Genomic DNA, 22,839 nt, shown 5'->3' with positions numbered 1-22,839 from the left:
GTAAAATGGGAGCAAATTATTCATTATAGGGTCAAAATCAGAGGTGTCTAGCTGTCTCAGTCATTGGAGCATGGGACTCGAGCACATGGTCCATGGTTGTGAGTTTGAGCCCGGCCTTGGGTAGAGAGAGAGAGAGAGAGAGAGAGATGATAGATAGATAGATAGATAGATAGATAGATAGATAGATAGATAATAAGTTCTTCGGTTTTGCTCTTTTAATATTTATTTTTGAGAGAGAGACAGAGAGAGAGAGAGAGACAGAGCATGAGCAGGGGAGGGGCAGAGAGAGAGGGAGACGCAGAATCCAAAGCAGGCTTCAGGCTCCGCGCTGTCAGCACAGAACTGGATAGGGGGCTCAAACCCACGAACTGTGAGAACATGACCTGAGCCGAAGTCAGATGCTTAGCCAACTGAGCCACCCTGGTGCCCCAACTAAACACATGTTTTTAACAAATAATTAAAAAATAAGAGGTGAAAATAAATAGATTTTGGTTAGCTCTATCTTCTATATGTAAAACATTGTAATATACCTTCAAACATTTTGAAATACTGTTTTAATGAGCCATTCTAAAAACCCTAATTTCTTTGTTACTTTTAAATGAGTTTTCACCCTGTGACCTTTCAGCAATATATTTTTATGGAGCTTTTTAGACAGCTTAGACTGTATTTAAACTAGAGAATATTTTTTAAAAACTAAAACTAGAGAACTTTTAAAGTATTTTAGATTGACTCCTGGGATAACAGAGACCATGCCTGGCATCAGGCATGCTGATTTGCCTGGGCTGTTTTGTGGCCTCACTTCCAGGCTCTTAGATCATGTTGTACCAGCAATTACTTCACACCTGAGTGTGTCCTTGACAAATTTTACTGCATGTTCTGGCACCTCTGTTCTTCCTAAGTACTTTTATTTCTCCTCTCATAGCCAGACCCCATTCTTTTTATCTCTAACTATGGATCTCCTTTTCTGCATTCACATTTCCATCCTGGAAGGTTCTTTTGTTTTGTTTTTTAAACACATTTACCTTTTAATTATTTCCATTATTCTTCAAGAACATCTTTAGAGTAAACTCTTAATCTCTTTTCCCCCACACACAAAAGTAACCATTATTAATATTTGGTGTACAGTTTTCTAAGGCCCCTTATGTGTACATGGGTGTATATATATGTTTTTTCTAATCAATAGTGGGCTCAGACTAAATACAATAGTGGGCTCAGCCATATAACCTACTTCTGTCAAGTAAAGTAATATATTAAGAATTCCCCCCACCCCAAGGGGCACCTGGGTGGCTCAGTTGGCTAAGCGCCTGACTTGGGTTCAGGTCATGATCTCACAGTTCATGAGTTCAAGTCCCACGTCAGGCTGTGTGCTGACAGTTCAGAGCCTGGAGCCTGTTTCAGATTCTGTGTCTCCCTCTCCCTCTGCCTCTCCCCTGCTCATGCTCTGTCTCTGTCTCTCTCTCAAAAATAAATAAACATTAAAAAAATTATTAAAAAAAAAAAGAATTTCCCCCAATGCCATTAAATAGAGTTCAGTAAAAGAACTGCAGCAGCATCATGTTATCCCAGCACAATAACCTACTATAATTTCTTTAACCCATATCCTATCAGTCAATTCAGTTTGGGTATTATTATAAGCAAGGCTATAAAAAATATATTTGTACTGAATCTTACCTCTTATTCATGATTATATCCTTTGGATCAATTCTTAGAGATAGATATTGGGTCAACAGGTGGACATTTTAGCATTTGTTACATAATTTTGCCAAATTGTTCTTTCAAAAGGCTCTGCAAATTAAAGTGTCATTTCCATAGCCATTATTGACAGTGGATATTATTATTAAAATTTTGTTTGACTAATTTGTGGGACAATGTAATCTCAATCTTAAATAATCTTTAAGAACAGTGATTTTCTTTACATATGTTTAAATGTTTATTTATTTTGAGAGAGAGCATGCGTAAACATGGGAAGGGACAGAGAGAGAGGAAGAGAGAATCCCAAGCAGGCTCTGCACTGTCAGTGCAGAGTCTGACCCGGGGCATGATCCCACAAACCATGAGATTATGACCTGAGCTGAAATCAAGAGTTGGACGCTCAACCAACTGAGCCACCCAGGTGCCTCGTTTTTAAAAATATTTTTAATGTTTGTAAAATGACTGTATTTTCCTTTAATCTTCTTCCTTTGATGTTATGTTTACAAAGCTCTTCTCTACTCCAAAGTTATGTTACAATCACTTGTACAGACTTCTAGTAATGTTATGGTTTTGTTCATCTTTCACATTTAAATATTAATCCATGAGGGACTTATTTTAGTAGAAGATACAAGACTCTAAAAGAACTTTTTCTAGATGGTTATCCAGTTGTCCCAAAATCATTATAGGATATTGTTGCCCACTCAGATATTTCTTAGCAGTGAGTAGGAAATTCCAACAGAAAAAGAGATCTGTTCTCAGTTGCTAAGAAGCATTTTCATGGCCTTCTAATTATGGGTTCATACTGTTCAGTGTTCTATGATAGCACCACATACTATTGGAAGAGGAATACTGTAGAAACTTGTCACAGTAACAGTGATGAGAACGAAGGCAGCATCCCCATGATAAAAGTTTTCCTATGCTATCTTGACAGGTACTCTGCCAAGGAAGTGCTTTAAAACACACTTTTTGCTTTGTAAGAGTCATCAGAGCTTTACCCTGGAAAAAAACCTAAAAGACTTCTTCTTTTGACCTGCAGGGGGCAAACTTCCACTCTTATCCTTTTTTGAAGTTTTGACCTACTGGTTTAAAGTCCTCAAAAGGGAAGGTGAGATTATTTTCGTGTGAATTAGCATAAATATAAAGGTAAGGAGATTTAAAGTAAAAGGATAGTGAAAGTTAAAAGCAGTTCCTTTTTTTATTATTGTATATTTTGAGATGGTCAGAGACATGAGTCAAAGTCCTAGGTCAGCTTTTAATTAGCTGTGACTTTGGGAAGGTAATTGAAGTTCTCTTGGCCTCTGTTTTCTCACCTTTAAATCACAAAGTTGCATGAGGTCATCCCTATTATACTTTCCAACTCTAAATTTTATGATTCTTGTTACCAACTTAAATCCCTGACATATTCTGAGTGATAGTAAAACTCATTGGAAAGGGGGCAAAAATGCCAAATTGTTCTTTCAAAAGTCTCTGAAAAAATTCTTAAAAGATTATAATGATTAGATCAGGCTTAAAGTTGATTACAAAAGCTCTAGTGCATGATGTTTATAACATGGGGATTTCAAACACTGGCCAATTATGGATTCAAACCTTTATAATCACTTATTTTATTACAAACCAGAAGTAATACAATAGAGACTTAAATTACTTGTTTCAATAATCTGAAAAAGAATTAACTTAGATTGTTGTCACCATAGCCATATCCATAAATTACAATGAGTTCGAAAGAAGCATGTAAGTTATAAATCTGCAAGAAACCAGAATATAAAATATAAAACCCAAAGGAAACAGAATAACATATGTATCCCTTTTGTGGGTGGAAGATAAATTAGCAGATATTTAAAAAAAGAGGAAGGGGGCACCTGGGTGGCTCAGTCAGTTAAGCGTCCGACTCTTGATTTCAGCTCAGGGCATGATCCCACAGTCATGGGATTGAGTCCTACATCAGGCTCTTGCTGAGCACGGAGCCTGCTTAAGATTTTCTCTGTCCCTATGTCCTTCCCCTGCACTCTCTCTCTCAAAATAAATAAATAAATAAATAAATAAATAAATAAATAAGTAAATAAATAAGTAAATAAATAAATAAAAGAGAGGAAGCCATTAAACACAAGATATTTTTTTTCATACTACAAGAATAAAAACAATTTGAAATGACAGGAAGAACTAAATGTGACACACTATTAAAGGCTTATTATTTTAATTTTTTAAGTTTATTTATTTATTTTGAGACAGAGAGAGAGAACCAGCAGGGAAGGGGCAGAGAGAGGGGGACAGAGGATCCAAAGTGGGCTTTGTGCTGACAGCAGCAAGCCTGATGTAGGGCTCAAACTCACAAACTGTGAGATCATGACCTGAGTGGAAGTTGGATGCTTAACTAACTGAGCCACCCAGGTGCCCCAAAGGCTTACTATTTTAAATAGTATAAATATGTATAATCCAGGCAGCTGTCAGGGTACCTAAACTCAGGCTAAATCTGACCCAAATCTTAAACCCAGTTGCTCTGATATCAAAAACACTTTCAGGGTGCCTGGGTGGCTCAGTTGGATAAGCATCTGACTCTTGGTTTTGGCTCAGGTGATGATCTCATGATCTCACCTTTCATGAGTTTGAGCCCTGCGTCAGGCTCTGTGCTGTCAATGCAGAGCCTACTTGGGATTCTCTCTCTCCCTCTCTCTCAGCCTCTCTCTCTCTCTCTTTCTCTCTCTCTCTCTCTCTCAAAATAAATAAATGTCAAACAAACAAACACTCTGAGTGGAGCACCTGACTGGCTCAGTCAGTGGAATGTGCAATTCTTAATCTCAGGGTTGTGAGTTCAAGCCCCACGTTGGGAAAGTGGATATTACTTAAAAAAAACAGCTTCTGGGAATTTTATTGTGCACCCCACACACACAGTTTTGCTTCTCTCTGTCTTCTGTATTTTATTGGTAAGCTATTTTTTCTTTCTTCTTCTCATCCTTTACTTCTTCAATCTTAATGTCTACAACTGATCTACCTATTCATATAGTGCACTTCATGAGTTTTTAAAAGTATTTAAGATCTGAGTAAGTTACAGAGAGAGCAGATGTCAAAATGTGGAGTGCTGACCTTTCATTATTTTCTGATTACACCCTTCTTTCTTGCTTTTCCTTTACTGTCCCCCATCCTTTTTTTTTTTTTAATGTTTACTTTTGAGAGAGAAAGAGAGCATAGAAGAGTGAGGTAGGGACAGAGAGAGAGAGAGAGACCAAAAATCCAAAGGGGCTCTGTGCTGACAGCAGAGAGCTTGATGCGGCACTGGAACTCAGGAACCATGAGATCGTGATCTGAGCTGAAGTCAAACGCTTAACCAACCGAGCCATCCCGGCACCCCCACCATCCCTCCTCCTTCTTAATTAATAAAATTATCCCTAGTCTCAAAAAGAGCTCTTCTTATATTTGCCCTTGACTACAAACTCCCATTTTCCAAAAAGGACAGCTCTCCCTAAGAGGATATTAGTAAATCAAATTTTCCCCATCTAATTTTACCTGTAAGGTTGGCATTTAAATTCCCATTTGAAAAAGAAGGAACGGTTTTCACAAGAAGACATGGAAAAATGCACAACTTTGCTCCGATAATACAGTATATAGAGAAGCAACTTTATAGCAGCATTTCATACTAGTTTGAGAATATATGAAACATAGAACTCAGTGTTGGTATTGTGCAGAAAAGTTTGCATTTATATACAATCCTGGAGAAAATGCAAATTGGTTCAACTTTAAATTGTTCTTGCACAAAGATGATAGTATTATAAAAAATGGAAACAAACCAAATATCCAACAACAAGGGGTATTTAGACAAGTATGATATCTTAATATGAAAGAATGAGCCCTATACTGCTTTTAAAAATGTCAAGTATACATTTTACTTCAACACATAAACAAGTAAATAGTGAAAAACTAAAAAACAAAACTCAAGATAAAATGAAATTTATGGCTATGTAAAAACAATAGCAAAGATTGGAACCCAGAGGAATGTAAATGATTTCATTTCCTATTCATTTGTAAACTTAAGTTCCAAGTTTTAGAAATGACAATAATTCTATTAGTTATAATTAGTCTATCTTGTATTATACCTCTATATACACTAGGACCAATCGTTTAAGTCTATTTGAATTGATTCTAATAGTTCGAACCATCTCCAAAAGATATTCTTTTTCCTTTAGGATTGCTTTAAGTCAAATTTTTCTGATGTATTAATTGAATCTAAGAATAAATTAAGTATCTTTAAAAGCTTAATAGTATGCAACATTCTAAAACTTACTTAGCTGAAGTATAGTCTGAAGAATAGTCACAGCCTAGAGGAGTGTAAGGTGATATGACAACCACATGATAACATGGTATCCTGGATGGCATCTTGGAACAGGAAAAGGACATTTGGTAAAGACAAAGGAAATCAGAACAAAGTATGGATTCTGGATTCTAGTTAATAATTATGTATCAAAACTGGCTCATTAGCTGTAATAAATGTTGAAACCAGATGTGGAGGATATAGATATTCTCTGGACTATTTTTACAGTTTTTGTGTGCATCTAAATTATCCTAAAATTAAAAACTTATTTTAGAAATGTTAGTATGTTTAAACAGCTAACCACCATCCAATATATTGAATTAATGTACTAAATAACAGAACCTAGTTTACTGTTAGTGACCAATTGGTAAGGTGAAAAATTATCAGGTCATATTTGAAATTATGTAATATATCAAGAGAATACTTCAATAAAGGAAGATATCCTTCAATAATGAGAATGACACATTATTAAGAGCTGAGGCTGTACAGAGCCCTATATAAAGCACTATGCTTGCCTTGAGTATATATTAAACTGTCTCCAGCAGGACCAGATAATAGAAATACATTACAAGGGCCCAATGCCAACTCTAGCGTCAAATAAAATGTTCTTACTTATCAACATGTAAAGTTGTTACTGCTAGACTACATTATGTAATTAAGTATTTTTCAGACTGTTTGGAGTATGTTTTCCTTTTCTGAAATTTTTTTCCTTTTCTATTTTGTTTGCCATTTTTCTTGGCAATTGCATTTAAAAATTTTTCCAATGTGTTTATCTGGTGTTGTGAAGAAGATTCTTTGTATATTGTCTACTAGGAATGAAAAAGTAAATTGCGAATTTCAGAGTCTGTTGACAACATTGAAACTGGATTGATGTCTAAAAAAAGTAGACCTGTTTCCTGTGTTAACCTCAGAGCAGGAGGTAGAAAAGGCTACTTCCCAATAGGTTTTCACTTTGGATTGATACCAAATTAAAAGAAATGAAGCAGATGTAATATATTTTTCCTCTCATCACTCTAATTAAATCATACATTAAAATAGTTTCTTTTTAATGTATTGAAAATGTTTTAAACTAGCATTTGTGTTTTCTTATTTAAAAGCAATAGAAACCTCTGTTGATGAAGTCATTTATTTTTTTAGAAATAATTATTGGTTTCCTGCCGTATTTCTGAAACTGCTTTATAAGAAGCACATGTGTCACTTGTCAAAATGCAGACTCTCACGGTCTCAAAAATCTAATTCAGTATGCCTGAGGGTCTAAGAGACTCTGTCTTTTTAATTAGAGCCTTCTTCTGGTCAGGCTAAGTCTTTTACTGATTAGTTGTTTATGGTAGTTCTTAGTCCTGGCTGCACAATAGAATTATCTGGAGAATTTTTAAAACTACTAAAGCCCTGTTTTACCCTTCCCATACCCCAGATTATAATTTATTTATCTGGAATGGGGCCTACACATCAGTGTTTTTTAACTCTCCCTGGTTGGTACTACTGTGCAACCAGGGTCTAAACCATTAGTTTTGTGTATGGAATCATAATTAATTAGAAAAACCTGTACTTTATGCCTTAGGCTCTATTCAAACTATATATACATATATATATATATATATATATTGGCTACTGATTATAGCACATGAATCTCACAAACATAATGTTAAGAAAAAGAAGCCAAAAGCAAAAGAGAACATACTAATTGGGACCAACTGCTATTAGGTACAGGGTTTTGTGGGGTAAAGTAGGAGATGGAAATATTCTGGATATAGATAGTGGTAATGGTTGCACAACAGAGATTATAGTAAAGTGTACACTTTAAAGAGGTGAACTTTATGCTGTGTGAGGTATATCTCAATTTAAAAAGCTACTAAAAAAAGAGAGAACATATGTTTAACCATGCTTGTAAATTTCAAAAACAGACATATCTAAACCAAAGTGTTTGAAATCAAGTTTGTGGTTATCTTTGGGGAGGTGGGAAGGGTAGTGGCTGGTAAGGCAAACAAGGAGGGCTCTGGAAGTGCTGGCAGAGTTATTTCATGACCTGAATCATGGTTACAGGGGTGAATTCATTTTTTGACCATTTTTGAATTGTATATTCATGATTTGTGCTCCCAGAAAACGGGGTTGTCAAGTAAAGTTTACAAGATATTTAGACTCCTCCACTTAAGAATACAGGAAAGAATGGCTCAGTAATCTGCCTTAATCTACAACAAAATCACGTCTGATAAGACGAAGATAATGTTTGACGGTACAGGTTGTTTGATATTGGAATTGTTTTCCAAAGACAGCTATATAATCTCTTTCCTTAGAACTCAGGGAAAATAACCTTACAGTAAAATCAGTTCTGTTTTGGGATAGTACCTTGTAGTAATTGGCTAGATGATATTTTGAGACTTGATCTAGGTGTTTGAGTCTACCTTTAGTTTATTTTTACTTTTTACTCTGGGAAATAAGCAGACAAAATAAAAGAAAAACTTTGAATTCCCATAATAGAATACTTGCCAAAGAGAATTAGCTAATTCATATATTTTTTTAGTTTCAGCAAAACTTATTGTAAATCGTTCTACCAGTCATCCAACTGAATTTTTCTAAGATCAGTTTAATGTCCTTTCTTTTATATTATCACCGATAATTTTTTTCTTAATTGGCATTAATATGCTGACAATCCTAGACTCTCCTTACCTTCTCTGCTTATTGCTGCTTTTCCAGGCTCTATGAACTTAGTTGTTCCCACTTTCTTTCTTCATATGTTCCAGGGTTTCACCACTTTATTACCTCTTATATTTCTTTAGCTCTGCTCATATTTCTAAGACTTTTGGTTTCCAGTAATGACTATAATATCATGAGGTTCTGGAAAATGTCTACTTCCTTTTGCAACAATGCTTGTAGGCTACAACACTATGGTTCAACATCGACTCCTTTGGTTCCAGGATTATGTCTTTAGAATTGAGTCAATTCAACCTTGCCCCTGATTTCATAAGCTCTGTTTTGCATGCCATCTATTCCCTTTGAAATCTTTTCATGAATCTCCAGAACTCTTTCTTATTCCATTAGCCACTTGTAGACTATGCTTTTATATTCTTATATCTAATATTTGTTTTTGCTTTTTGTTTTTGTTTTTGTTTTTACAAAGAAAACAAACATCATCTTAAATTTGCTTTGTTCTTAATTGTTCTGATTCTTCTGAGGGCATCACTATAATATAAATACCCAAGATATTAGCCAGATTCAGAAATAATGAGTAATTTTTTTCTAGTTCTTAATTTTTCCAATTGTTTCTTCATTGGTTGATAAATCTTATGTCAATTATTTTATTAATGATGTTATTTGTGTTCACTTAAGGAAAATTAAATTACAAAAAGAAGGGTACATCTTGTTTCTTAGCTACTAAGTAAATATATATTTTATATATATTCTCCCTTATTTGGAGTCAAACCCTTGTAGCCATAGATAATTTTGTGGCTAGGAAGAATTTTATAGATTCTTTTTTTCCAATCTCCTTGTCTATAGATGAGGAAATTGAGACCCAGAGAAATCTATATAGTTAATTACTGATAAAGCCATTTTTCTTCCACATTCTTTATTGTTTTATTTACCTCTTTTTTTCTATGCAACATTTTTAACATAGGCACGCTAAGTCATTTTGGCATTTTTTTCTCTTAATTTCTTTAAAACTTTTTGGTAAATTATTTAGTTCCTTTTTACTACCATTCAAGCTAACTATTTCAGCACGATTTATTATTTTTTTTAAATTTTTTTGTTTATTTATTTATTTTTGAGAGACAGACAGAGAGTGAGAGGGGGGAGGGACAGAGAGAGAGAAAGAGAAAGAGAAAATCCCAAGCAGGCTCCACTCTGTCAGCATGAAGCCTGATGTGGGGCTTGAACTCACAACTGGTGAGATCATGACCTGAGCTGAAACCAAGAGTCAGACGCTTAACTGACTGAGCCACCCAGGTGCCCCTATTTTAGCACCATTTAATACATTGTTATATTAGCACAACTTTAAGAATTTCCTCAGGGGCACCTGGGTGGCTCAGTCAGTTAACTGTCCTTTTTGCAGCTCAGGGCATGATCTCATGGTTCACAAGTTCGAGCCCCACATCAGGTTCTATACTGATAGCTCAGAGCCTGGAGCCTGCTTCAGATTCTGTCTCCATCTCTCTGCCCCTCCCCTGCTGGTGCTCTGTGTGTGTGTCTCTCTCTCTCAAAAATATAGAAACATTAAAAAAAAAGAACTTCCTTACAACAAAGCACTTTTCTTTGTTGCTGTTGCTTTTTAATGTATTATATTTTTCTCCATACTTACTGAATGCTCCAAATCTAGCCACCCCCAGAAAAGACCCATCCCTTCACACTCTCATACTCTATTTCCTTTTTTAGATACATTGGATAATAGTAACAGTTCACAGGGACACCTTGGTTACTCAGTCAGTTAAGCTTCTGACTTGATTTTGGCTCAGGTTATGATCTCACTGTCATGAGATCAAGCCCTGCATCAGGCTCTGCACTGAAAGCATGGAACCTGCTTGGGATTCTCTCCCTCTCTCTCTGCCCCTCCCCTGCTCATGCACTGGTGCATGAGTACGCTAACATTCTCTCTCACACAATAAATAAATAAATAAACTTCAAAAGAAAAGAAAAAACCAAGGTCAAATTTCACCTAAAAGTGTGAGTCCTTTTCCGTTTTTAAAATCTTTTTGGGTTATTTTGTTCCTCTTGGTTCCATTGACTGCATTAAGAATTGTTGATGGCTCCATCCCTCTTAAAACCTTCTCCTAGCTGATCTCATAGAATCAAAGGCTTCTAAGGGCTGAGACCACAATTTATTTATATTTTCAGTCCTAACACAACACAATGCCTCAGTTTCTCTTGTCAAGAGAAAAAACAAAACCATTGTCTCTAACACAGATGTAGTATTAGAGAAAAAGGCTGATCTCCAGTCCCTGGTTTTTTATTTGCTTTCAACAGTGAGCAAGTCACTTACCTTCTCTGTACCTGTTTCATCATCTGTAAAGCAAAGAATATAGGCTCAGCGTTCCCTATCTATCAATCTATAGGTATGGCACTATTTTCAAAGGAAATTTCACACAGAAGCCCAGTTGAAGCCCAGTTGAAGACCAAGCAAATTGAAAAAGCTATGCTAGGGCACAGGGAGGATCTCCTGCTCCTCCCTTCTCCCTGTCATGGCCTCAAAGGTTCTGCAAATCCCTATGACTCTTTAGAGCAGCACCAGAAACTCACTGAGCTAGACATTTCCCATGGTCCTGTCAGGCTTTAAAATAATATGTTCTAGAAGCAGTACCGAGATCTTTTTTTAAACAGTATTATTACCCCAAATATTATTTAATGACAAAAAAATTTTTCATTTGATTCAATTTTTCTTTGTACTTTTAACACGATGTTTGCATTGTAAAACAGATTCAAATTGAATTCCTGAAGAAATAGAACAAAGGACAAAGTAAATTGGAACCAAAATCCATCATTTTCCTTTTTCTTTTTTTTTTTCCAACTTAAGTCCAACAACACTAAACAGATGGTGAGAAATTAACACCCAGAATTTTAAATGACATGGGTTCTTCATCTTGTCAGGAGACTGCCATTCTTGAGTCTGCTGGGAGAAGGGGAAATCATTAGATGAGAACCAGTTATACAAGTTAAGTACTGAACTTTCACTTTCAGAACAGTCGTCCAGTTAGTTTGTCTTTAAGGTCACTGGTAAAACCTGAACTTGGATTGATGATTGTACCTAACAAGAAGCATTTACATAGCATTTATTTCATTTAAATCACCATGCATTTTCTTTACTGTTATTGATCTACCAGACAAGAGGAAGGTTAGCATACTATTTCTGTTCTTTAAGTGGTTACTCTTAAATTTTAATATGCATATTTAATTTAATGAAGTTTAATTGATATATAATCCTCCTACCAAACAATGATCTTTAATGTGCAATTGACTTTTTTCCATGCCTATCCCTGGATCAGATGTTGGGATTTTCTGAGCCCCATTATATGGCTGAAAGGCCATTTCTGGGTCTCTCAGACCCACAGGTTTATGAAAGGACCTCTGCTCTATTACCCTACATGCAAAGGGCCATATATACCTTGACTTCTTTCCTCCCGTGATTATGATCTCCAGCTCTGTAGCTATATATCTTTTTCTAATGCCCCTGTGACTGCTTTTAGCTCTCGCTCTTCCTCCCCATCCTGGATTATTTCCTCTATATTACATTATTTGGAGATCTCCCTTTCTTATGTTGAAACCTATGTTAAAACATTTAAAACTTTATGGAAGGAGTAGATCTCCAATGTTGGTTTAGTCTACCATATTAACTAGAAATTTCAGAGATGCTTTATTAACTTCTCTACAGATGTGGAGGCAAGCATAGAGAAGTTACGACTAGCCCATGCCAGTATTGAAAAAGAATAAGCAGACTTTATTTCAGATCTTATCATTCCAACTCCCGTATTATTTCCCTAATATTGGGATTCTTTTGTCCATCCTCCTTACTGATCCCTTAAAGTTGTTCCTAGATTCCTATTGACTCATAGAACACTAGTCAAATTTTATCCTTCCAAAGAAAGTCCTATGCATTCATTATCATCCCAGAAGCTCTAGCTCCATCTTTGCCAGTATAAATTTTTTAAGTTTATTTATTTTTAGAGAAAGAGAGAGAGGGTAAGCAGGGGAGGGGTAGAGAGAGGGAGAGAAAGAATCCCAAGCAGGCTCCACACTGTCAGCACAGAGCCCAACATGGGGGTCAATCTTACAAACTGTGAGATCCTGACCTGAGTTGCAATGAAGAGTCAGTCGCTTAACCAACTAAGCCACCCAGGTGCCCTGCCAATATAATTTTTTGAAAGCCATGTTAAGTACTGAACTTAACAGCTTTTTTTCCAAGTCCAGTATCAGGGGGAAAAAAGTAGATGCAAAGGTTTTAGATGAATCATGAAAACTAAGGTTTACTTTAGTCCTTTTTTTTTACCTCTTGTAGCCTGATACAGAGCCTTTCTTACTCACAAATAAGAACTAGTCTCTGGACTCCTATGAACCATGCATGAGAGAGCTAGCATCCATAGCCATCAGTATAATTAGCTTTTGAAAAATTATACCTCCATGCTATTTTTAAAAATTTTTTAAAAATGTTTTATTATTTATTTTTGAGAGAGAGAGAGAGAGAGAGAGAGAGAGAGAGAGAGAGACAGAGCATGAGTGAGGGAGGGGGAGAGAGAGAGGAAGACACAGAATCCAGAGCAGGCTCCAGGCTCTGAGCTGTCAGCACAGAGCCTAACTCAGGGCTTGAACTCACAAACTGTGAGATCATGACCTGAGCCAAAGTCGGACGCTCAACCTACTGAGCCACCCAGGTGCCCCCCTCCATGCCATTTTTAAAAGCATACTCTTCCTCTGAAGAATTATTCTGATCTTCACTATAACAAATATTTTCGCTGTCTCAGCTCAAACTGTGACACACTCAGCTTGCACTAATACACATGTTTCTTAATGTTCCTATTCATCCAATAATCTGTTTTTGTTTTTTTGTTTTTTTTTTTTTTTACTGTTATCCCTGGTTAAGCATTAGAATCACAAGGATGAGGGAGGGAGCAAGTTCACTGTGAAATCAGTGCCAGCATAGTCATATGCAGATTATGCTATGGAGTAAGAAGGAACAGTTACTCCTTTGGAGACAGAAGGGGTAAGGTTAGAAAGAGGCAACAGCATGTGCAAAGTTATGGAAATCAGGGCACCTCCCAGAAACTGCAAGTCTGTCTGGGGCTGGGGATCTAAGATAGGAAGGAAGACTGGCAGAGAGGGTCCCAGAGAGGCTGGCAAGGGCTGGGCTGTTTGTCCAGGTTCAGGTGTTTGTGTTTCATTCTGGAAGCACTGGGCAGCCTTGGAATAATTTTAGGCAGAGAAGTGGATTAAAGTAGGGAAAGCTGGAGCCAAGGAGACACATGGGATAATTATAATGCATGGCTTATGGTTAGCACTCAGTGAATGTCAGTTGAATTATTACATTTAGAAGAAAAATGTTTATTTATTTTTGAGAGAGAGAGAGAGAGAGAGAGAAACGGGATGGGGAGGGGCAGAGAGAAGGAGAGGATCCCAAGCGGGCTCTGCACTGACAGCAGAGAGCCCGATGCATGGCCCAAATTCATGAACCGTGAGATCATGACCTGAGCCAAAGTCAGACACTTAACTGACTGAGCCACCCAGGTGCCTTGAATTACATTTTTGTTCATGGATGAGTACCCCATCCTCATATTGGCCTGCACAAATTTAAAAATTTTAAGTGTGGAAGAATAAATGGTGTCTGCAAAAGGTAGAAACTAGTTCGGCTAGACCACTTTCCTTGTTTACACTTCACATGCTCAAATATCCTCTCAATAAAAACAGGCTCATTTAGCTTGCTATTTACTTAGAGCAAAAGTAGTTCTCTATCTGACCTGAGTGGGCAGAATCCTTGCTTAGTTTTTGAACACAGGATGTGTTCACAGGTAGTTTTTGATTACTCAAAGCCTCTGTTACTCTATTTATAAACCAAGTCCTTTGCTTTTCTTCTTCTTATTCCTTCTGATGTCTAATGTTTTACATTCACATTTAAGGACTCTTCCCATTCACAGATAGTGGGGAGAATGAAAGAAGAAAATAAGTCAATTTTTGTAAATATTTTTGGAGTAAGAATTTTCACTAAAGGTTTCCCTAAATTCTACGTGTTTCTCTAAAGACTTTAATATCAGAGGTATATTTATGTACTTCGGGAATCTGGTTCTTTTGTAGAGAAAATATCCATCCCACCCAAATTCTGTTTATTTGGAAAACTATTTACATAGCAATAAAATTAAACTCCCAGTATTACTGAGTTATTTTTCTGACTTTTTTTTTTCTTTATGGACAGTTAACAGTAACGAGAAAAAAGAGAATTCATGAGTTTTGTCTTAAATATTTCAATAACTTCAAACAATTTATGCCGAAGTATCTATACTTTCATTGACATATGAGTTAAAATTTCAAATATTTGCTCTACCTTAGTTTCTAAGCCAACCCAGACTATCTTTTCAAAGTATATATAGGTTTTGTATTTGCTGAGATGCATTTATTGATGGTACAGATGAACGTGCAGAGGTTAGAGGCATGGCTAACATAACTGAAGCATTGATAATCCATGTATTTATTACTGAAGATGAGACTTGGGATAGGATGGGGAACAGAAAATGTGTCAAATTTTCATCCCACTTTAACTACAGAATTATGGTTTGTTTTTAATACTTCATGACAAGTTTGTTTTTTTTTTTTTTCCATTACCTACCTGTGTCAAACAGACAGCAGGCAAGGCCACAGCCAAGGCCTGCCAGAATTGGCCAGTAAAGACACTGAGCCCTTTTTAGCTTTAGAGGATTTATTACTTACATAGACAGAGAAGAGTAGCCAAAGGTGCTTGTTTCACAGCCCAAGAGGGATGGCACGGAAACTAAAGGGCCAGATGATTACAAAACGAGTTGAAATACTCTCTTGCCAAGCAGGGAATTCTAGATTGCAACTATACAGTTTTATAGCCTACATTTCTGTCTAAAGGGGAGTGAGGCAGAAAGCCTCACACCTCATCAGAACCTGGGAGGCAATGAAAAACTGCCTCATGTCAGTTTCCCTGAAAGACAGAAAAGCAAGTGAGAAATTTCCTGGTAACCCCTCCTCACAAGCCTTCAGGTTCTCATGTTTCAAAAAACCCTAAGGAGAATCCACCAGACCCAGGGCAAGCTGACAACCAAACCCAGCCACCAAGGTGCCACGACAGAGCTGTTCCCCCATAATTCACAGGTTACCTCCCCTACCTGCAGAGTCACCTATCTCTTCTACTCTTCAATGATATTTTCTTCATTTCTCCCCTTTCCTGTTGGTGAAATAAAGCTGTATGGTCTGTCTTCATAGAACTTACTCACTGTCTGTTTTCCTTAATTCACTACCTTTTCCTAAAGTATCTAGTATTTCCTATGATGCTGGCAGGAATAAGAAGAAAAAAATATGAACTATATATTTCTGTGTAATTAACCACACCAAAACTTAGTGTTTTAAACCAACAATATTTTGCTGTTTCTCCAATTCTGTGTGTCAGCTGGGTGCGACTGGTTTTGCCTGGGCTCATAGTTGAAGATTCAAGATGGCCTCAGGCACATGTCTGGCAGCTGACGCTTCTCCTGTGGCCTCTGGTCCTCAGTAAGCCAGACTGACTGTCTTACATGTCAGTCTCAGGGCTGCATTCTCCAAGAACCAAGGCAGAAGCTTCAGGTCTAGTTTGAAGTCATAACTTCACTTCTACCATATTCTTTTGGTCAAAGCAAGTGACAAGAACAGTCTAGATTTAAAGGGTAGGGAATAGACTCCTCTTTAAAAGATGAGTTGCAAAAAGAGTGTGCCTGTGTTTTTCAGTCTGCAATGTAAACAGACTTGAGTAAGTGCCTTCAGGTAAATAGGTTCACTGAAGCCCAAACAGAATCTGACTTGACTTTTTATTCATGTAAGTAAGAATGACACTTGACTAAATATCTTCAATTCTGATCACAGCAATAAAATCACTGTAATGCTAGCAGATCACAGGATAGAAAATTAAGGAAATTGTCATAGGCCCAGAAAATATTTGCAAGAGGAAGCGGAGGTACTAAGTCTTATTTCTGTAGGCAAAGTGACCGAAGTGTGGTTTCCAAACCTCGGAGAGTTATTCCAAACTTCTTTAGTTAATAATAGAATGGAGAACACCAGCCAGAGATTCTGTTACTTACAGGGAATTTGAAAATTAACTCTCTTAAGTAATGATTGGTTGGCTAACACTCACTGACAGAAGTTTGCATTTTTACCATCTACCTTGCATAACTGATGAAAGGGGACTGAGATAATTAATGTAATGTGCCTACTGCAATACCTGGCTTACCTTTGTCTCTAAAAAAATATATTTGTTACTATTATTTTATTTGAGGCTTCAAGAATTTACATTGTTTAATGATAGATATTTTATTAGGTACATTGTTAATATATTTTATAGTCAAAGTGGATGCTTAATAAACTTGCTTTAAAAACTTTTCAAGCTAAAACTATCATTGCCATATTCTGTGGGGTAAAAATGTAGAACCTCCATTTTCTAGTTGTTCATATGTTGGAAACTGACCTCTGACAATTGCAATAACCAGTTATTGATGTGTGACAGAACATGAGCAGGGGAGGAGACATGAGAGGAGACAGACAGACAGACAGACCCAACAGACAGAATCTTAAGCAGGTTCCCGGCTCTGAGCTGTCAGCACAGAGCCCCACGCAGGGCTCGAACTCACACACGAGCTGTGAGATCATGACCTAAGTTGAAGTTGGATGCTTAACCAACTGAGCCACCCAGGCACCCCTGCAAATAACTTCTTGATTCTGTAAGTTGCCTTTTAGTTTTCTTGATGGGCTCCTTTGCAGTGCAAAAGCTTTTTATTTTGATGTAGTCCTAATAGTTTATTTTTGCTTTTGTTTCTTTTGCCTTAGGAGACATACCTAGAAAAATGTTGCTATTGGCAGATGTCTCAGATATTACTGCCTGTGTTCTCTTCCAGGATGTTTATGTTTTCCGGTCTCCATTGAATCCATTTTAAGTTTATTTTTGCATATGATGTTAGAAAGTAGTCCAGTTTCATTCTTTTCTATGTAGCTGTCCAGTTTTCCCAGCACCATTTATTAAAAAGGCTGTCTTTTCCCCCATTATATATTCTTACCTTTTTTGTCATAGATTCATTGGCCATGTAATTGTGGGTTTATTTCTGGGGTCTTTACTCTGTTCCGTTGACTTGCATATCTATTTTTGTGCCAGGACCATACTGTTTAAATTACTACAGATTTGTAGTACATCTTGAAATCTGGGATTGTGATACCTCTAGCTTTGTTCTTCTTTTTCAAGATTGCTTTTGCTATTTGGGATCTTTTATGGTTCCATACAAATTCCAGTATTATTTATTCTGGTTTTGTGAAAGATGCTCTTGGCATTTTCATAAGGATTGCTTTGAATCTCTAGATTGCTTTCTGTAATATGGAGATTTTTGACAATATTAATTCTTACAATCCACAAGCATAGAATCTCTTTTTATTTGTGTAATCTTCAATTTCTCTCAACAGTGTTTTATAGTTTTCAAAGTACAAGCCTTTCACCTCCTTGATTAAGTTTATTCTGGGTACTTTATTATTTTTGGTGCAATTGTAAATGGTATTTTTTTTTTAATTTCTCTTTCTGTGACTTCATTGTTAGTGTATAAAAATGCTACTGAGTTCTGGGCATTAATTTTGTATCCTGTCACTTTACTGAATACATTTATTACTTCTAGTAGTTTTTTGGTGAACTCTTTTAGGACTTTTTATGTATACATCGTGCCATCTGCGAATAGTGACAATTTAATTTCTTTACCAGTATGGATGCCTCTTATTTCTTTTGCTTGTCTGATTGCTGTGTCTAGGACTTCCAGTACTATGTTGAATAAAAATGGCAAGAGTGGACATCTTTGTCTTGTTCCTGACCTCAGAAGGAAAGTTTTCAGGTTTTCACCATTGAGGATGATGTTAGCTGTAGGTTTTCATATATGGCCTTTATTATGTTGAAGGATATTCCCTCTAACCCCATCTGGTTGAGGGGTTTTCTCATGAATGGATGTGGAATCTTGTCAAATTCTTTTTCTGCATCTATTGAGATCATATGATTTTTATCCTTCATTTTGTTGATGTGGTATATGATGTTGATTGTTTGGGGAATATTGAACCACCCTTGCATCCTGGGAATAATTCCCACTGGATCATGGTGAATCGTCCTTTTAATGTATTGTTGTATGTAGTTTGCTAGTATTGTGTTGAAGATTTTTTGCATTTATGTTCATCAGGGATATTGGCCTATAGTTTCCCTTTTCTGTGGTGTCTTTGTCTGGTTTTGGTCTCAGGGTAATGCTGGCCTGATAGGATATATTTGGACGCTTTGCTTCCTTTTCTGGTTTTTTTTTTTTGGAATAGTTTGATGAGAATAGGTATTGGCTCTTTAAATGTCTAGTAGAATTCACATGTGAATCTATCTGGTATATAGATAGATAGATAGATAGATAGATAGATAGATAGATAGATTCTTGATTACCAATTCAATTTCATTATTTATAATCAATCTATTCAGATTTTCCATTTCTGCCTGGTTCAAACATTTTGCAAGATTATATGTTTCTAGGGGCGCCTGGGTGGCTCAGTCTGTTGAGCGTCGGTTCCACTCAGGTCATGATCTCCTGGTTCATGGGATCAAGCCCCTCATCGGGCTCTGTGCTGACAGCTCACAGCTCAGAGCCTGCTTCAGATTCTGTGTCTCCCTCTCTCTCTGCCGTCCCCAACTTGCACTCTGTGTGTCTCTCTCTCTCCATCTCAAAAATAAACATTTAAAAAAAAAAAAAGATTATATGTTTCTAGAAATTTATACTTTCCTTCTGGGTTCTGCAGCTTTTTAGCATATAACCTTTCATATTATTCTTTTATAATCCTTTATGTTTCTATGATGTAAGTTATTACTTCTTTTCTCTAGCTTCTGATTTATTTTGGTTCCTTTTTCTTTTTTTCTTGATGAGTCTGGTTAAAGGTTTGTCAGTTTTGTTTTGTTTGTCAATTTGTCAGTTTTGTTTGTCTTCAAAGAACCAGCACTTTGTTTAGTGAATTTTTCTACTGTTTTTTTTGTTTGTTTTGTTTTGTTTTTTAGTCTCTAAATCATTTATTTCTGCTCTATCTTTATTTTTCTTCTTTTCTACTCATCTTGGGCTTTGCTTTGTCTTCTTTTTCTAATTTCTGTAGGCATAATATTGGATCGTCTATTTGAGTTTTTTCTTGTTTCTTGATGTAGGCCTGTATTTCTATCTACTTCCCTCTTAGAACTGCTTTCACTGTGTCCTGGAGGTTTTGGGCCATTGCGTTTTCATTTTCATTTGTCTCCATATATTTTTTTAAAATTTCTTCTTTGATTGCTTCATTGACCCGTTGGTTGTTTAGTATCACGTTGTTTAGTCTCCACATGTTTGGGTTTTTCTAGTTTTTTTCTTGTTACTTATTTCTAGTTTCACACTATTGTGGTCAGAAAAGATGCATGGTATGATTTCAATCTTCTTAAATTTATTGAGGCTTGTTTTTTGGCCTAATATGTGATCTGTTCTGGAGAATGATCCATGTGCACTTGAAAAGAATGGGCATTTCATTGTTTTTGGATGAAATGTTCTGTATATGTCTATTATATCCATCTGGTCCAGTGTGTCATTCAAAGACATTGTTTCCTTATTGATTTTCTGTCCGGATGATCTATCCACTGATGTAACTGGAGTGTTAAAGTCCCCTACTATTATTGTATTACCTTAGTTTCAATCTATATGTCCATTAATATTTGCTTTATGTATTTAGGTGCTTTCATGTGGGGTGCATAGATATATATACAATTGTTACATCCTCTTGTTGGATTGATCCCTTTATCATTATGTAATACTCTTCTTGTCTCTTATTATAGTCTTTTTTTTTAAGTCTATTTTGGGGGTGCCTGGGTGACTCAGTTAAGCGTCTGACTCTTGGTTTCAGTTCAGGTCATGATCTCACAGTTCATGGGTTTGAGCCTACATTGGACTTTGCACTGACAGCATGGAGCCTGCTTGGGATTCTCTCTCTCTCACTCTCTGTCTCTCTCTGCCCCTCCCCAACTTGTGCTGTCTCTGTCTCTTTCAAAATAAATAAACTTTATAAATAAATAAATAAATAAATAAATAAATAAATAAGTGTAAATAAATATAAAAATTAAAATAACTGAAAAAAGTATATTTTGTTTGGTATAAATATTGCTACCTCAGGTTTTTGTTTGTTTCCATTTGTATTTCCATTTGTATGTGTCTTTAGGTCTGAGGTGAGTCTCTTATATGAAGCATACAGGTTGGTCCTGTGTTTTTTTTGTTTTTCAAATTTAATTATTTATTTTGAAAGAGAGAGAGCAAGAGAGTACATGCAGGGGAGGGGAAGAGACAGAGGGAGAGAGAGAATCCCAAGTAGGTTCTGTATTGTTGGCACAGAGCCCAACGTAGGGCTTGGTCCCATGAACCGTGAGATCATGACCTGAGCTGAAACCAAGAGTTGGACACTCAACCCACTGAGCCACCCCAGGTGCCCCTCAGTCTTGTTTTTGTTTTTTGTTTTTTGTTTTTTTATCCATTCTGCCACTCTGTTTTTTGATTGGAGCATTTAGGCCATTTACATTAAGATGATTATTGATAGATATGTACTTATTGCCATTTTTAAAATTTGTTTTCTGGTTGTTTTTATAGTTCTTTGTTTTCTTATTCTCTTGCTCTCTTTCTTTGTGCATGATAAGTACTGATAGTGTTTTGTTTGGCTTTCTTTGTCTTTATTTTTTATGTATCATAGGTTTGGGTTTGTGGTTGCCCAGAGGTTCATATATAACATCCTAAGTAAATACCAGCCATATTAATTTGATGGTCATTTAAGTGAAGCAGATTCTCAAAAAAAAAAAAAGAAGAAGAAGAAGAAGAAGAAGAAGAAGAAGAAGAAGAAGAAAATAAAGAAAAGATCTTTCTCTTTCTTTTTCTTTTTCCTCCCTTATTCCTCCCTTTTTACTCCCATCACATTTTATGTTGTCATATTTTACATCTTATTATTCATATTTGTCTTATGTCTAATTATGGCCATTCCTTTTCCACTTAAAGAAGTCCCTTTAACATTCTTGTAAGGCTAGTTTAATGGTGATAAACTCCTTTATCTTTGTTTGTCTGGCGAACTCTATCTCTCCTTAAAATCTGAATGATAACCTTGCCAGGTAAAGTAGGTTATAGGTTTTTTCCTTTTAGTACTTTGAATATTTCATGCCATTCCTTTCTGACTTGTGAAGCTTCTGGTGAAAAATCACCTGATAGCCTTATAGGTTTTTCCTTGTAGGTAACTTTGTTATCAACTTTCTTGTTACCAGAAAGCACAGAGAGTTCCAAACAAGATGAACCAGAAGAGGTCCACACCATGGCACATAATAATTAAAATGTCAAGGTTTAAAGATAAAGAGAGAATTTTAAAAGCAGCAAGAGAGAAACAAAAAGTTACCTACGAGGGAAAACGATTTTTATTATTTTATTATTATTATAGGTAATAATGGGATACATTGGATATAAATAAATAAGAGAATGTGATCCTAATATCTGACCCCTTGTTTCATTCTGGAATAAAAAGAGCTGAATTCATCTGTTGCTTTTCCAAACTTTTGTAATCAAGTTACCTAATAAATAAACAGGCCAAGTATTGGATGGGGAAATTTTATTCTCCTTCTATTTAACTAATGTTTTACTGATTAAGTTTAAGTTTGTCTCATTTAGACCAAATATATTTCCACTTCTTGCCAAGAATACTTAGAATGATATAAGTGAAAGCTTCAGTAAGAATAAATATTATTAAAGGATGGACAAAAGCTTGAAACTCTGTCTAATGGTTTGATGAGATGGGGATTGGGGAGGGTATGAAGTCCAATAGGGAATTCCCTTATTTACAACAGCTAGTTTTTGGCCTAAGCTGGGCCATTAAAATACCACTTTCTTCCCCTGTTCTGCAATGGAAAATCACAACAGATAGAGTTCATATATGTTTATGATAGCAAATGGTATCTGTAAATCAAGAAAATACAGGAGCGCCTGGGTGGCTCAGTCAGTTAAGTGTCTGACTTCAACTCGGGTCATGAGTTCAAATCCTGTGTCGGGATCTGTGCTGACAGCTCAGCCTGGAGCCTGCTTCAGATTCTGGGTCTCCCTCTATCACTGCCCCTCCCCTGCTTGCACTGTCTC

At 36.3% G+C, this 22,839-nt stretch overlaps 1 protein-coding gene across 16 annotated transcripts in view; it reads left to right on the top strand.

Annotated features, from left to right (window-relative positions):
- BBS12 (Bardet-Biedl syndrome 12) overlaps window positions 1-22,839 on the top strand; it is a 70,176-nt gene that overhangs the window by 23,759 nt on the left and 23,578 nt on the right. For 3 of the 16 annotated variants that reach the window (XR_006596801.1, XR_006596794.1, XR_006596796.1), the window contains one exon: window positions 2,729-2,797. The exons of 10 other annotated variants lie outside the window; for them this stretch is intronic. The gene's annotated coding sequence lies outside the window, so the exon portion shown is untranslated. Of the gene's footprint in view, window positions 1-2,062; window positions 2,624-2,728; window positions 2,836-21,421; window positions 22,780-22,839 lie in introns of those variants that run through there. 3 more of the 16 variants (XR_006596800.1, XR_006596798.1, XR_006596795.1) reach the window with 3 other exon arrangements.

The sequence above is a fragment of the Felis catus genome, chromosome B1 (genome assembly GCF_018350175.1).
Source record: "Felis catus isolate Fca126 chromosome B1, F.catus_Fca126_mat1.0, whole genome shotgun sequence".
NCBI classification, from domain to species: Eukaryota; Metazoa; Chordata; class Mammalia; order Carnivora; family Felidae; genus Felis; species Felis catus.
This window is presented reverse-complemented; position numbering and strand designations above follow the sequence as displayed.